This window comes from Pseudophryne corroboree, chromosome 1 (genome assembly GCF_028390025.1).
Source record: "Pseudophryne corroboree isolate aPseCor3 chromosome 1, aPseCor3.hap2, whole genome shotgun sequence".
NCBI classification, from domain to species: Eukaryota; Metazoa; Chordata; class Amphibia; order Anura; family Myobatrachidae; genus Pseudophryne; species Pseudophryne corroboree.
In genome coordinates, this window is record NC_086444.1 from 987,391,639 (window position 1) to 987,409,024 (window position 17,386).

A 17,386-nucleotide genomic window follows, 5' to 3' on the forward strand; every position below is an offset into this window, starting at 1 on the left:
ATCATGGACCAATTTTTCTTTATTGTTTTCTCCACCGTATGCAAACTGGTGTTACAACTGGTCTTGAATATTATGCGGTCGCGGTTCTTATCTCTGCTGCTAATACTTTTCTTGTGTATTTTACGTGCTTTGATCAAACAATTATCCACCACTGGAGCTGTATATCCACGTTCAATGAAGCGTTGTCTGCACTCAAGCAGTTGTGTGTCAGCATTGATGTCATTAGAGTTATTTCTTAATACCCGAAGAAATTGAGAAACAGGTAAATTAGATTTTAACTTATCCGGGTGATGGCTAGATGCCCATAAAAGGGTATTTCGGTCAGTGGGCTTACGATATAGAGTATAATCAAGCATTGATGGTGATGATGGATCTTTGTATATGGTAATGTCCAAAAAGTTGATAGTCAACTCACTTATTGTAGCTGTCAATCTAATTGGACTATTAAGAGCATTAAGGGTGTCCACCATGGTCTGAAAGGATTCGGCGGATCCCCGCCAGATGATAAAGAGATCATCAATGTATCTCTTGTAACATACAATGTGCTCAGCATATGTCACCAAAATATTATCATGTTCATATTTTGCCATGTACAGATTGGCGAACACCGGGGCCAAATTAGAACCCATAGCGGTGCCCGCCAACTGTACATAGTACTCGTCCTGGTATTGAAAATGGTTACATGTAAGTACTAACCTAATCAAACTCAGAACAAATTCAATGGGTGGACCCTCATAAGGTCCCTTGATCAGTGCTTCTCTTACAGCAGCTATCCCTTCTTCATGAGGGATCACGGTGTATAATGATGTAACATCTAGAGTTGCTAAGAGGCAGGAGGATACATCATCAGTAATCCGAGATAAAACCCCCAGGAGATCACCTGTATCGCGGATATAGCTATCCATCATCTTCACACATGGTTGTAGAAAATGATCGACAAACCGTGCCAACGGTTGCAGCAATGACCCTTGTGCAGATATTATCGGTCTCCCTGGGGGTTTTACCAAGGATTTGTGCACCTTTGGGAGGGTGTAGATAATAGGACATATAGGATGAGTCACCGATAGATAATCGAAGGTATCATCATTAATCCATGCACATCGTAATGCCTGTGTCAACAGATTGTCAACCTCCTTTTTAAATCTAGGAATGGGATTATAGGGGACTTGCATGTAGGTGTTAACATCAGACAATTGTGTTTTAATTTCAAGATCATAATCCGCAAAGTCCTGAAGGACTACTGCTCCTCCCTTATCAGCATTCCTAATTACCAGGCTAGTGTTTTGTTTTAACTCTCTAAGTGCTTGCCATTCAGCATTGGATAAATTAGAATAGCCTTCATTGTCCTTATTACTTTTCTGAATCTCATTGTCTATCACCTGTAAAAAGGTTTTTAAACTTGCATTATTAGATACCGGATCAAATTTGCTTGAATTCTTAAACAACCCCAATGGTCGTGTTTGAGTATCAAGCTGTGGCTGATTGTTGACAAATTTATTGTCAAAAAACTCCCTAAGACGCAATTGGCGTCCCATCTTATATCGCTCAATTGACCACTTAAAGGGTTTAAAATGGCAAGTTGGAACAAACGAGAGGCCTTTATTCAATAATGAAGTTTCTGCCTCTGATAGCACGAGTAGACAGATTGAATATTAAGTTCGGGAACCTCTCCCTCCTCGTCCCCGTGTTTTTGATCCTCCCCCTCCGCGGGTGGGGTCGCCTGTAGCGACTTTGGCCCTCCGAGCTCTGGTGCCTGGTCCTAAAAAAGAGGATGAAGCTCCAGCTCCAGATGGCGGTATAGTATCAGTGAACTCAGAGTCAGACGAGGAATAACCTTGTGAATAATTAAATCTTTGTTGTCTCTGATTATATCTACCTTGTCGGTTATGTCGCCATCTGGTGGTTTGATCCTCCCCAGATAGCCACTTGTATACTGAATGTTGTTGATAGTCAGATTCAACAGTTTCCCATTTTTTCCTTTTGAATGCTAACAAATCAGTTCTGTATTTATCAATCTGTAATTTGATTTTCTCTAGCCAGTTTTCTGATTTGTCAGCCTTCAAACTGGAAGTATATTCACGTTCAAACGTCTCAATGTCACTTTTTACCTTTTTAAGTTCTATCCCTACTTCCTCCACCACAAGCACCAATAAGTCAGACGAACATTTGTTTAATATTCCACACCACTTAACACAAAATGATGGATTTTTTCTGCCAATTGTGGGAGTATTGGCAATTCTAAATCCCCTGGGGATTCTTTTTTTCCGGTAATATTCGGAAAGAAACTGCCCATGAAGGGTTAAATCAATTTCCCTCTTCTTTAATTTGTTAAGCTTGTGAAAGAGATCTAATGGTGTTCGAGCTGGCAGCTGCTCAAAATCTGTTTGATTGAATAGAACTTTTTCAATGTCGTCATCAGTGAAACTAACTAATGCATTTTCTGCTTCACTTAATGAATTCTCATCTAAAGTGCCACTATTTTGAGACATTCTATACCAGGCGAGACTATGAACAATATCTTATCTTATCCAGCGATTCAGTCAACACATAAATATAGACAATTTAAAATACCATAAACTAGGTCACCAAGGCAAGGATTCCTGACAACTTGTATTTAGTCAAATGTATTCACCATCTAAATCTCCAAAAAGGCTTATAATAATTCATCCAACGGTAGAACTTTTTAGTCCTAATATTCAATGCAGGGTGCTAATTTGACCCCGGTGTTCGCCAATCTGTACATGGCAAAATATGAACATGATAATATTTTGGTGACATATGCTGAGCACATTGTATGTTACAAGAGATACATTGATGATCTCTTTATCATCTGGCGGGGATCCGCCGAATCCTTTCAGACCATGGTGGACACCCTTAATGCTCTTAATAGTCCAATTAGATTGACAGCTACAATAAGTGAGTTGACTATCAACTTTTTGGACATTACCATATACAAAGATCCATCATCACCATCAATGCTTGATTATACTCTATATCGTAAGCCCACTGACCGAAATACCCTTTTATGGGCATCTAGCCATCACCCGGATAAGTTAAAATCTAATTTACCTGTTTCTCAATTTCTTCGGGTATTAAGAAATAACTCTAATGACATCAATGCTGACACACAACTGCTTGAGTGCAGACAACGCTTCATTGAACGTGGATATACAGCTCCAGTGGTGGATAAGTGTTTGATCAAAGCACGTAAAATACACAAGAAAAGTATTAGCAGCAGAGATAAGAACCGCGACCGCATAATATTCAAGACCAGTTGTAACACCAGTTAGCATACGGTGGAGAAAACAATAAAGAAAAATTGGTCCATGATCAGCACTGACCCCAAATTCAAGAAGGTTGGCAGCAAACCACCTTTATTGAGTGTACAAAGAGGATCTAACCTGAAGGATATGCTGATGAGACCAACCATGCGACCAACAACGACGACTGTCAATACCTGGTTGAATGTAAATCCAGGATGCTTCAAATGCTTGAAATGCATGACCTGCAGAGCTATGATAACTGGGCGATTTTTCAACAACCCATTATATGGTATAAAAGTGCAACTACGGCACCATCTGACATGTTTAATGGACCATGTAGTCTACTATCTCACCTGTCCATGTGGGAAGATGTACGTGGGAAAAACTATCAGAACGTATCGTGAACGAATTAATCAACACAGGTCCTCAATACAATTGGCACTCACCAGCGGAAAAACAGATTAACCTGTGGCACTTCATTTTATGCAGATGAAACATCAGGTTGCCACATTACGTCATATGATTATTGACTGGATCCCGCCACCCCAACGGGGGGGAGACAGAGGTCTACTGCTCCTAAAAAGGGAAGCGTATTGGATCCACTATTTGGGAACTGTGTCACCAAGAGGGCTAAATGAACAGAACCATCTAAGTATTTTTCTTTAAATATGTTTCTTGAAATATTTTGGACATTGGGCTCTAATAAGTTCAAGTTTGAGATCTTTGACTATTCAATGATTGACTCTATAAAGGGGTTGTCCACCATGGTTGTCCAGCGATTCAGTCTAATTGTTTGATTTTAATAATAATATGTTACTTAGTACCATATTATTTGTATGTTTATATGTATTGATATCGGATTTTCACTATGTTGGCTTGAACCAGTGTGGAACTACTGACACCAGCATGAGCGGCTAACTTAAAAAGATTAATAAGATTTGACCAAAGATATATTAGTGCAAACACAGACACAGCCACTCACATTTGACTTGATGTTGATATATTAATATGAAGACATATGAAGCATTATATAGCACATTTATGTTGCGCTCCGGTATTCACATGACTATCCGGAAATGACTATATTTTGATATGAGACGCGGAAGCGCCTTGCGGGTCACCCGCGGCTTGCGTTCCACTAGTTATCTAGTGTTGAACGATGAAACCGGAAGGGGTAATAATAATTAGAGATGGCGGAAGTACCATGCGGGTCACCGGCGGCGTGCGTTCCACCAGTCTATCGATTCCAAACAGGGAATGAGGTGAGCGCCACTACAATTTCTAATATGCTGTACATAGATAGGTTAAACTACATGCTTGAGAGGTGTAGTATGCTATATGTGTTTGCCAATTATATAATCTAACTGATTGAACATTTTGATTGTAATTGGTTGATGGAGTCATGGGCGGGCTCTGTGGGGGTACTTGTAGTTCCACACTGAGGTTATTTGGTTTGTGATTCTGACGATTGTATACACTGGTCTGGAAAAAGGTCCGGTATGGGACCGAAACGTCGACCAACCACGATTAAGCTGCTGATGTGAGATTTGATAAACAATTTTTTTGCATTACAAGTCTGGTGAGTGCCTTCCTTATATTGAACTGAATGTATAATGGGACCTTGCGGATACAAGTTTCTCCCTGGAATTTTGGCACCTCAGCAGATGACTTCGGATATATAGTGAGTGCCACTTCACCTGTTCCAATATATATATATATATATATATATATATATATAGTCCATACCAACAGCCCGGCACTCTGCTGTCCCCGTGGGGGTACTGCTAAGGTGGCCCCAATACAGGACGGAGGGTACTGGCGGCACTTAGTCGCTTGCACAATGTAATTTGAAAAAAGCCAAGTGCATTTATTATCAACGTTTCGGGGGACGGACCCCCTTCCTCAGGACACTTGGCTTTTTTCAAATTACATTGTGCAAGACTCTGAGTGCAGCCAGTAACCCCCACCCAATCCCAAAGCCCTGTATCCCCTCACCAAGCCACACCTGCGCTGCACTCCCCAGTATCCAGATCCTCACACCGCATAGCAGGTACCATACAGCGCTCACACCCCACCAGAAGAGGCCGGCGCAGGGCACAGGAGTCCTTGTAGTGGAGCTTCTGCCATGTCCTGTAAATGCCTGCAACAGAGCTGGACTCGGAAGAGTGGATGCACACTTGTACCACACAGTCACTGTGTGTGAGAGGCTCCTGTCACTCTGAGACCACACCCACATCTCGCTGCCTTACTTGTCCAAGATGGCTTACATCCCCTTCGGGCACTAAGATGCGTATCCTTGGAGCCCCTCTGATCCCTGGGGCCCAGTACAGGTGTCCCCTTTGACCCCCCGTAGCCAGCCCTGCAGAGGGACATACTGTACACTGCTAAAATGAGAATAACCTTGAATAAAACTGGTCTCTCACCCACTCCCAGTTACAGACTTGCCCTCGTTTAACATTATCATTAGTTTCTCTCAGCCAGTCTTAATCCCCTGTGCAGATCCAACATGGGGAACAGTTTAAATGAAAATGCTGTGGAATATAACGCTGTTAATGATATTTATTATTCTAAAAAAAAATAAGAATTTACTTACCGATAATTCTATTTCTCGTAGTCCGTAGTGGATGCTGGGGACTCCGTCAGGACCATGGGGATTAGCGGCTCCGCAGGAGACAGGGCACAAAAGTAAAAGCTTTAGGATCAGGTGGTGTGCACTGGCTCCTCCCCCTATGACCCTCCTCCAAGCCTCAGTTAGGATACTGTGCCCGGACGAGCGTACACAATAAGGAAGGATTTTGAATCCCGGGTAAGACTCATACCAGCCACACCAATCACACTGTACAACCTGTGATCTGAACCCAGTTAACAGCATGATAACAGCGGAGCATCTGAAAAGATGGCTCACAACAATAATAACCCGATTTTTGTAACAATAACTATGTACAAGTATTGCAGACAATCCGCACTTGGGATGGGCGCCCAGCATCCACTACGGACTACGAGAAATAGAATTATCGGTAAGTAAATTCTTATTTTCTCTGACGTCCTAAGTGGATGCTGGGGACTCCGTCAGGACCATGGGGATTATACCAAAGCTCCCAAACGGGCGGGAGAGTGCGGATGACTCTGCAGCACCGAATGAGAGAACTCCAGGTCCTCCTCAGTCAGGGTGTGCCCCTGACCAAGTATCAGCTCGGCAAAGTTGTAAAGCCGAGACCCCTCGGGCAGCCGCCCAAGATGAGCCCACCTTCCTTGTGGAATGGGCATTTACATATTTTGGCTGTGGCAGGCCTGCCACAGAATGTGCAACCTGAATTGTACTACACATCCAACTAGCAATCGTCTGCTTAGAAGCAAGAGCACCCAGTTTGTTGGGTGCATACAGGATAACAGCAAGTCAGTTTTCCTGACTCCAGCCGTCCTGGAAACTATATTTTCAGGGCCCTGACAACATCTAGCAACTTGGAATCCTCCAAGTCCCTAGTAGCCGCAGGTACCACAATAAGCTGGTTCGGGTGAAACACTGACACCACCTTAGGGAGAAACTGGGGATGAGTCCGCAGCTCTGCCCTGTCCGAATGGACAATCAGATATGGGCTTTTTTGAGACAAACGCCGCCAATTCTGACACTCGCCTGGCCGAGGCCAGGGCCAACAGCATGGTCACTTTCCCTGTGAGATATTTCAAATCCACAGATTTGAGCGGTTTAAACCAATGTGATTTTAGGAATCCCAGAACTACGTTGAGATCCCACAGTGCCACTGGAGGCACAAAAGGGGGTTGTATATGCAGTACTCCCTTGACAAACTTCTGGACTTCAGGAACTGAAGCCAATTCTTTCTGGAAGAAAATCGACAGGGCCGAAATTTGAACCTTAATGGACCCCAATTTGAGGCCCATAGACACTCCTGTTTGCAGGAAATGCAGGAAACGACCGAGTTGAAATTTCTTCATGGGGCCTTCCTGGCCTCACACCTCGCAACATATTTTCACCACATGTGGTGATAATGTTGTGCGGTCACCTCCTTCCTGGCTTTGACCAGGGTAGGAATGACCTCTTCCGGAATGCCTTTTTCCCTTAGGATCCGGCGTTCAACCGCCATGCCGTCAAACGCAGCCGCGGTAAGTCTTGGAACAGACATGGTACTTGCTGAAGCAAGTCCCTTCTTAGCGGCAGAGGCCATGAGTCCTCTGTGAGCATCTCTTGAAGTTCCGGGTACCAAGTCCTTCTTGGCCAATCCGGAGCCACGAGTATAGTTCTTACTCCTCTACGTCTTATAATTCTCAATACCTTGGGTATGAGAAGCAGAGGAGGGAAGACATACACCGACTGGTACACCCACGGTGTTACCAGAACGTCCACAGCTATTGCCTGAGGGTCTTTTGACCTGGCGCAATACTTGTCCAGTTTTTTGTTCAGGCGGGACGCCATCATGTCCACCTTTGGTCTTTTCCAACGGTTCACAATCATGTGGAAGACTTCCCGATGAAGTCCCCACTCTCCCGGGTGGAGGTTGTGCCTGCTGAGGAAATCTGTTTCCCAGTTGTCCACTCCCGGAATGAACACTGCTGACAGTGCTATCACATGATTTTCCGCCCAGCGAAAAATCCTTGCAGTTTCTGCCATTGCCCTCCTGCTTCTTGTGCCGCCCTGTCTGTTTACGTGGGCGACTGCCGTGATGTTGTCCCACTGGATCAATACCGGCTGACCTTGAAGCAGAGGTCTTGCTAAGCTTAGAGCATTGTAAATTGCCCTTAGCTCCAGTATATTTATGTGGAGAAAAAACTCCAGACTTGATCACACTCCCTGGAAATTTTTTCCCTGTGTGACTGCTCCCCAGCCTCTCAGGCTGGCCTCCGTGGTCACCAGCATCCAATCCTGAATGCCGAATCTGCGGCCCTCTAGAAGATGAGCACTCTGTAACCACCACAGGAGAGACACCCTTGTCCTTGGAGATAGGGTTATCCGCTGATGCATCTGAAAATGCGATCCGGACCATTTTTCCAGCAGATCCCACTGAAAAGTTCTTGCGTGGAATCTGCCGAAAGGAATCGCTTCGTAATAAGCCACCATTTTTCCCAGGACTCTTGTGCAATGATGCACTGACACTTTTCCTGGTTTTAGGAGGTTCCTGACTAGCTCGGATAACTCCCTGGCTTTCTCCTCCGGGAGAAACACCTTTTTCTGGACTGTGTCCAGAACCATCCCTAGGAACAGCAGACGTGTCGTCGGAAACGGCTGCGATTTTGGATATTTAGAATCCACCCGTGCTGTCGTAGAACTACTTGAGATAGTGCTACTCCGACTTCCAACTGTTCTCTGGACCTTGCCCTTATCAGGAGATCGTCCAAGTAAGGGATAATTAAGACGCCTTTTCTTTGAAGAAGAATCATCATTTCGGCCATTACTTTGGTAAAGACACGGGGTGCCGTGGACAATCCAAACGGCAGCGTCTGAAACTGATAGTGACAGTTCCGTACCACGAACCTGAGGTACCCTTGGTGAGAAGGGCAATTTGGGACATGGAGGTAAGCATCCTTGATGTCCAGGGACACCATATAGTCCCCTTCTTCCTGGTTCGCTATCACTGCTCTGAGTGACTCCATCTTGATTTGAACCTTTGTATGTAAGTGTTCAAAGATTTCCCATTTAGAATAGGTCTCACCGAGCCGTCTGGCTTCAGTACCACAATATAGTGTGGAATAATACCCCTTTACTTGTTGTAGGAGGGGTACTTTGATTATCACCTGCTGGGAATACAGCTTGTGAATTGTTTCCAATACTGCCTCCCTGTCGGAGGAAGACGTTGGTAAAGCAGACATCAGGAGCCTGCGAGGGGGAGACGTCTCGAATCTCCAGTCTGTACCCCTGGGATTCTACTTGTAGGATCCAGGGGTCCACTTGCGAGTGAGCCCACTACGCGCTGAAACTCTTGAGACGACCCCCCACCGCACTTGAGTCCGCTTGTACGGCCCCAGCGTCATGCTGAGGACTTGGCAGAAGCTGTGGAGGGCTTCTGTTCCTGGGAATGGGCTGCCTGCTGCAGTCTTCTTCCCTTTCCTCTATCCCTGGGCAGATATGACTGGCCTTTTGCCCGCTTGCCCTTATGGGGACGAAAGGACTGAGGCTGAAAAGACGGTGTCTTTTTCTGCTGAGATGTGATTTGGGGTAAAAAAGGTGGATTTTCCAGCTGTTGCCGAGGCCACCAGGTCCGATGGACCGACCCCAAATAACTCCTCCCCTTTATACGGCAATACTTCCATGTGCCGTTTGGAATCTGCATCACCTGACCACTGTCGTGTCCATAAACATCTTCTGGCAGATATGGACATCGCACTTACTCTTGATGCCAGAGTGCAAATATCCCTCTGTGCATCTCGCATATATAGAAATGCATCCTTTAAATGCTCTATAGTCAATAAAATACTGTCCCTGTCAAGGGTATCAATATTTTCAGTCAGGGAATCCGACCAAGCCACCCCAGCGCTGCACATCCAGGCTGAGGCGATCGCTGGTCGCAGTATAACACCAGTATGTGTGTATATACCTTTTTAGGATATTTTCCAGCCTCTCAGCTGGCTCCTTGAGGGCGGCCCTATCTGGAGACGGTAACGCCACTTGTTTTGATAAGCGTGTGAGCGCCTTATCCACCCTAAAGGGTGTTTCCCAACGCGCCCTAACTTCTGGCGGGAAAGGGTATACCGCCAATAATTTTCTATCGGGGGAAACCCACGCATCATCACACACTTCATTTAATTTATCTGATTCAGGAAAAACTACAGGTAGTTTTTTCACACCCCACATAATACCCTTCTTGTGGTACTTGTAGTATCAGAAATATGTAACACCTCCTTCATTGCCCTTAACATGTAACGTGTGGCCCTAAAGGAAAATACGTTTGTTTCTTCACCGTCGACACTGGAGTCAGTGTCCGTGTCTGTGTCGACCGACTGAGGTAAATGAGCGTTTTACAGCCCCTGACGGTGTTTGAGACGCCTGGACAGGTACTAATTTGTTTGCCGGCCGTCTCATGTCGTCAACCGACCTTGCAGCGTGTTGACATTATCACGTAATTCCTTAAATAAGCCATCCATTCCGGTGTCGACTCCCTAGAGAGTGACATCACCATTTCAGGCAATTGCTCCGCCTCCTCACCAACATCGTCTTCATACATGTCGACACACACGTACCGACACACAGCACACACACAGGGAATGCTCTGATAGAGGACAGGACCCCACTAGCCCTTTGGGGAGACAGAGGGAGAGTTTGCCAGCACACACCAAAAACGCTATAATTATACAGGGACAACCTTTATATAAGTGTTTTTCCCTTATAGCATTTTAATATATATATATACATATCGCCAAATAAGTGCCCCCCCTCTCTGTTTTAACCCTGTTTCTGTAGTGCAGTGCAGGGGAGAGCCTGGGAGCCTTCCCACCAGCATTTCTGTGAGGGAAAATGGCGCTGTGTGCTGAGGAGAATAGGCCCCGCCCCCTTTTCGGCGGGCTTCTTCTCCCGCTTTTCTGAGACCTGGCAGGGGTTAAATACATCCATATAGCCCCCAGGGGCTATATGTGATGTATTTTTAGCCAGAATAAGGTACTATCATTGCTGCCCAGGGCGCCCCCCCCAGCGCCCTGCACCCTCAGTGACCGCTGCTATGAAGTGTGCTGACAACAATGGCGCACAGCTGCAGTGCTGTGCGCTACCTTATGAAGACTGAAGAGTCTTCTGCCGCCGTTTCTGGACCTTCACTTTTCGGCATCTGCAAGGGGGGTCGGCGGCGCGGCTCCGGGACGAACCCCAGGGTGAGACCTGTGTTCCGACTCCCTTTGGAGCTAATGGTGTCCAGTAGCCTAAGAAGCCAATCCATCCTGCACGCAGGTGAGTTCACTTCTCTCCCCTAAGTCCCTCGTAGCAGTGAGCCTGTTGCCAGCAGGACTCACTGAAAATAAAAAACCTAACAAACTTTTACTCTAAGCAGCTCTTTAGGAGAGCCACCTAGATTGCACCCTTCTCGGCCGGGCACAAAAATCTAACTGAAGCTTGGAGGAGGGTCATAGGGGGAGGAGCCAGTGCACACCACCTGATCCTAAAGCTTTTACTTTTGTGCCCTGTCTCCTGCGGAGCCGCTAATCCCCATGGTCCTGACGGAGTCCCCAGCATCCACTTAGGACGTCAGAGAAAATCTTATTATAGGTCGACTTTAGAGTAATGGAAGAAGTTATATAACAATATTATATGTAGCTCTGCATTTGGTTATACTAATATATATCTACTATTGCATTTTGCTGTTTCTTCCTGCATGGATGCTGTGTATGCCTGATTTCGGTTCCGTCCCTTTGCATAGCAACTTGTTGCGCGCTTGAGTTACTAACAAAACATAATAAATCTGCCCTGACATTGGTGTCGGCAGGAAAGGCTCATCTGCTCCGACCTCCACACACACACACACACACAATGGGGGCTGCCACCTCCCGCAGCACCTACATTTGCCGTAAGCAGGAGGAAGCAGAGCGCAGCAACGTTACATTACTGTATAGAGTAACAGTGGGCAGGACACAGCAGCACAAGATGAGCTCCCTGCATCAGACACACAGAGCAGTACTGACAGTAGGACACAGCAGACGCGTACCATGTGACTCCTCCAGTCATGTGACCTGGCTGCCTGCGTCACGCTGACATCACGGGTCCTTTCTCTGCATGTGAGCTAGACACTAGCACCGCCGCGCTCAGTAGTCTGCTGCTGCCTGCTGTCACTCAGCTGCTGCTGCGCCGTGCCTGCCTGCCTGTCACTCGCCGAGACCAGCGCCGCGCACACAGCCGGCAGCCCGGAGCCGCAGCCAGGCAGCAGCCATTACTCCCGGGAGCGAGGCAGATGTTCCCGGCGGGACGGGCAGGGATGGAAGCTCGGGGCTAACGGGGAAATAGCAGAGACCGGGGGAAAAGTTTTCCAACTCCGCAGAAGCCACCTCCCCGGGAGCGTAGTAGGGGCAGCAGGGTGCTGCGTGCGGGGAGCCGCTGCCGGAGCACCGGGCTGTCAGAGGGTGTGACTGCTGGACACGTTGCTGGAGCTGTCATCTCCTGGGGAGCATTACCGGGGTCAGTGACCGGCGGGACTGCGCTGACTGCCTGCCTGAGGGGGAAACATCCTCCGCTCTCCCCAGCCCCCGGGTCACTGTGCCCAGAACTCCTGTCGGAGGTAGGGAGCCGTCCCCAGCCGCCTGTCATGTCCTAGGGAAGGTGAGTGAGCTGAGCTGTGGGCGCCGTGTGTGTGTGTGTGCATGGCTGCTGCCTTCCGCCTGCTGCTGCTAATGCTGGGGATGCAATAGTGGTAGCGTCTAGTTTACCTTCCATGCAATAGTGCAAAGTCCGTACAGCCGCCGCCGCCAGCCCAGACGCTGCACCCGTCACACGGCGGCCAGGTAGCAGCAGCAGCACCCCCTCCCTCTCCCCCCGGGGCTCTGCCCTAACTATACAAGTCCCAACTCTGTGTGCTGCCAGCTCTACCCTCTGCCTGTATGTCCCTGTACACATGCACACACATGATCTGTCACCTGTCCGTCTCATGCTGATGGCCTCTATGGAGGGGATGGGCTGCCAATAATATGTGATTCGTGGCGATAATAAATCAGACGTAGGTCAGACAGTAAATAGCGCTGTGGGCTGCAATGCATTCTGCTATAGAAGTGTTGTTGTTTTTCCTGTACTTCAATGGAAATTGCTTTGTAACAGCCCAACCTTTCCAGTGGAGCTGCTCATGTCTGCAAGATGCATTTATGTCTATAAAATACCTGGTCATTTGCTTTACTATATATATTATATAATCTCTAACAGAGCATGCATATACTAATACTGTAATATGTAGTCCTATTTCGGTGCCCACTTTTTATTGTTAGCCAGTTATTTCTTGTCTACCCTTTAATTGCTCAGCTACTGTCACGTTGTTCCTTTTATTGTGTCTGAATTTTGTTTTTGGTATTTCTGTCCTTTGCAGAATATTTCTGTTTGCTACGAAGACTGATTTTAATTTGGTAGAGCAGTGGCAAGTCTGAGGTGTGTGCTTTTCCAGTGCTTACCCTTGGGTCTCACACTCCGAAAAAATAAATCTATTACAAAACCCATTGCAAGACATTCAGGATGTGTGTTGTGCTATTACGTGTATAGTTTGGGAACAGAATACAACCTTTCAGTTTGAACTTTTATTTTCTCGCAGATCACTCGCTGCCTCTCCAGATACAGTATTAATATAAATCCCTCTGTTACTTCTATGGATCCTTAGTACCTTTGACATGTTCAGTAAAATGTAAATTTCCATGACACACATTCACTTTGCACCATTGTGACATTTGTGATGACTTTTGCTTACACTGCATCCATTATATACACAGACAGACACTCAGGGGTACTCCCACCTGTTGCAGTAAACTAGAATACATGATTTAATTCATTAGGGATAAACGGAACATTATAAACCCAGAAAATAAATTAATAAAATAGGCATTTCTGTATATTAGGATGGGATACTTGGATTAAATGTAAATACTATTAAGATGTGCATACGATTCAATTTCGAGCAAGAGTGTCTACTTGGCAAACCTTTACCATCAGAAGGGGTTATATAACGCAAAAAGTTGACTGAACCAGGCACTGCTTGTTGTATCAAGAAAAATGGTTTAAGATTTTTATAATTGTAGCAGCTATCGTGAAAGTGCCTCATGGTAACCCAGAAAATATATATATAAAAAAATAATAATAATAATAAATAAATATATATATATATATATATATATATATATATATATATATATATATATATATATAAATAAATAACGTACTTCACAATTCAGAAGACAAAAACTTATCTTGGGCTTGGTGGAAATTTCCAGTTCTCTATATACGTGTATGTCATGCATTATTGCATACAAGTACAGAGGGGGTTTGAACTTGATACATAGTGCTGCCTTGCCAGGTAATGCTGAATAAACCACACAGGGCACCAGGCTGCATGCCAAATAGCTGCAGGCCTATGTGGCTCACTGTGGTGCTGGTGGAGCTTATAGCACAGTCTCATGGAGACTGACAGTGTTTTCATTTAATTCATCTTTGCCCTTTTATATTCCTTGCTATACCTGCTAGGTCAGTAGTGTATTTCCAAATAACCTTCCAATAACCTGCTCTGCCTTTCATTTGAGTAAATCTGAATGATGCACCCATTTGGAATGACTTTTCGGGTGTGCTAAGGGTGGTAAAACTTATTTCTGAATATTGGATCACGCACTGTTTATAGTGAGGGAAGTATGTAGTGGCGATTTCTCTGTAGTTATCAGTTCTTATTCGAATGCAGTGGGTTCTTGTAGATCAAAAGGAGCTTGTAGTTATATTTGTATCCAGTAATGTAAATAAATAATAGGTGTAACACAAACAAAAAATAGTTATTCATAGTTACCTGATAAATAAAATCTAGTAGAAATCTGTAAGAATAAGGTATCACCATGGATTGTAGCTGTCACACGTGTTAATGCATAAAGTGTTACGGGTGTGTATTCAGCAAGTTTGTTCATGCACATGCAACATCAGCTTTTGAAACAAAAATATTACATACGTACGTTGTTACTAGGGTAGTATGTCTTTGCATGTTCCCTCTTTTTACATAGCCTACCTACCTGGCTGCAGGGAAAAATTTGGTAATACATCTACAGTGTTCTCCTTCAGTATGTAAAGGGTTAGCTTCTGTGTCGCAGCAACTTAATATCAGTCATGCCACCCTCCTCATAACTGACAGGTCAATGGAGCCAGTGAGATGCCTGAGAGCACTGAAGGAGTGTCAGGGAGAGAGAAGCAGGGCAGTGTCCAACCAGCACTTGCCATGTGACAGGCATTGTGTTTAACCACTTATATACTTGGTGATGTGTTCTGCACTTTCAGTGAGGTAAAAAGAAAGTGTTTGTCCTAAGAAAGTAATTATTGCTGGGGAGTATGAGAAACACTAAGCAACATGTGTGAATGGATGTTGTGCAGTAATGAACAACGTTCTCGAACACAGTCCTGCTGCTAGCGCTTCTATACATAACCAGACTAAATGCCAGCTCTGGTGTTTACAAACTAGTGCTAATCTCTCTCCACTACTGTACTTACTGCACCTGGAGGACATAGGAAATCGCATAAATGAGATTGGAGGGGGGCGAGGGAGGAAAAAATGCAAAGTAGGAATTAATGCAGGTAGGGAACAGGTGCAAATGTCAGACCTCATAAGTGAAACCACTGGGTTATATACTATCTGCCTTTTAATATTAAAGCCTTTTGTGTTCCATATGGCAGCTTTATGAACACAGTTTTCAATGTATGTTCAGATGTCAAGGACAGGCGATACATATGAATCTAAACAATGTTTTACTTTTTATTTGTAGTATTTAAAATGTAAAGGAGAGCTTGAGACACTGCAATTTAATGGAGTTTTAGGGGCAGGTGAGTACTCATGGGTCTGGGACTGAGGGTCGACAGCACAAAGGTCGACACACCTTAGGTCGACGCCAATTGGTCGACACACCTTAGGTCGGCAGGAACAAGGTCGACATAGAAAAAGGTCGACATGAGTTTTTTATATTTTTTTGGTGTCGTTTTCTTCGTAGAGTGACCGGGAACCCCAATTAGTGCACCGCGTCCCCTCGCATGGCTCGCTTCGCTCGCCATGCTTCGGGCATGGTGCCTTCGCTCCGCTACCGCTTCGCTCGGCACACTTTACCGTTCCAATCGTAGTCCACGTGGATCGTTCAGTATGAAAAGGTTCAAAAAAAGAAAAAAATCTTGAAAAACTCATGTCGACCTTTTGCCATGTCGACCTTGTTCCTGTCGACATTTTGTCCATGTCGACCTAAGGTGTGTTGACCAATTGGCGGCGACCTAAGGTGTGTCGACCTTTGTGCTGTCGACCTGGAGTCCGGATACCGTACTCATTATGTGGGTATTTATCAAAGGTCTGAGAGAGCTAAAATTGTGAAAGATAAATTACCAGCCAATCAGCTGCTGTGTTACATTTTACAGGCAGTGGGGCAGATGTATTAACCTGGAGAAGGCATAAGGAAGTGATAAACCAGTTATATGTGCAAGGTGATAAAGGCACCAGCCAATCAGATCCTAACTGTTAATTTACATATTGGAGCTGATTGGCCGGTGCCTTTATCACCTTGCACATATCACTGGTTTATTACTTCCTTATGTCTTCTCCAGGTTAATACATCTGCCCCAGTGTTTGATAAGTGGCACTTAGGATTGGTACTTTATCTCTCTTCAAACTTTAATAAATACCCCTCATAGTCTTTGAAGTCCCTCAGTTGGCATAATTATGAACTATACAGTACTGTATGTGTACAGATTGTTGGTGATCTATCGGTGCAAAGATGGTGATCCCTTACTGATACAAGAACCAATAATACAAAGAAATATCTCACTTTGGCCCAAAACACATTCTGTTGGGATAACAAATATTGAAATAAACCATAAAAACACAATCATTTTCTACATGGTTTCTACTTTCTTATGATAATTATTTATTTTTACTGCCATATTATTATTATTATTATTATTAATAATAATAATAATAATAATAATAATAATTAATAATATTATTATCCTTTATTTATATGGCGCCACAAGGGTTCCACAGTGCCAAATTAGAGTACATATGCACATAATCAAAACCGGAAAACAGTGACTTACAGTTGAAGACCATATAGGACAAGTACAGGATAACTTAGCATAACTACACCAGTAACTGACAGAGAGAAGTTCCAAGGTGGTCAAAAAACTGTGGGATTTGGGCAGTTGAGGATTATTAAAGTAAGAAAAGGATAGGCACATGAGGGAAGAGGGCCCTACTCGTGAGAGCTTACATTCTAAGGGGAGGGGTAGACAGGCAGGGGTGACACAGATGGGGTACATAGAGAGAGCGGAACAGAGGGTTAGGATGAGATTTGGCTGGATTTGGTAAAGAAATGGGTCTTAAGAGCCCGTTCGAAGTTTTGTGGAGAGTCTGAGGGGGAGAGGTAAAGAAATCCAGAGAAAGGGAGCAGCACGTGAAAAATCTTGGAGATAGGAGTGGGAGGAAGTAATCAGA

The 17,386-nt window shown here is 44.9% G+C and overlaps 1 protein-coding gene and 1 long non-coding RNA gene across 3 annotated transcripts in view; one reads left to right on the forward strand and one right to left on the reverse strand.

The window, feature by feature from the left end:
- Positions 1-15,043, reverse strand: part of LOC134921200 (uncharacterized) — a 424,043-nt gene extending 409,000 nt beyond the window's left edge. Inside the window, exon 1 of the long non-coding RNA XR_010177473.1 lies at positions 14,937-15,043. This is a non-coding gene — a long non-coding RNA (uncharacterized LOC134921200). The remainder of the gene's footprint in view (positions 1-14,936) is intronic.
- Positions 11,823-17,386, forward strand: part of NR3C2 (nuclear receptor subfamily 3 group C member 2) — a 500,550-nt gene continuing 494,986 nt past the window's right edge. For both annotated transcript variants that reach the window (XM_063920576.1, XM_063920577.1), the window contains exon 1: positions 11,823-12,513. The gene's annotated coding sequence lies outside the window, so the exon portion shown is untranslated. The remainder of the gene's footprint in view (positions 12,514-17,386) is intronic.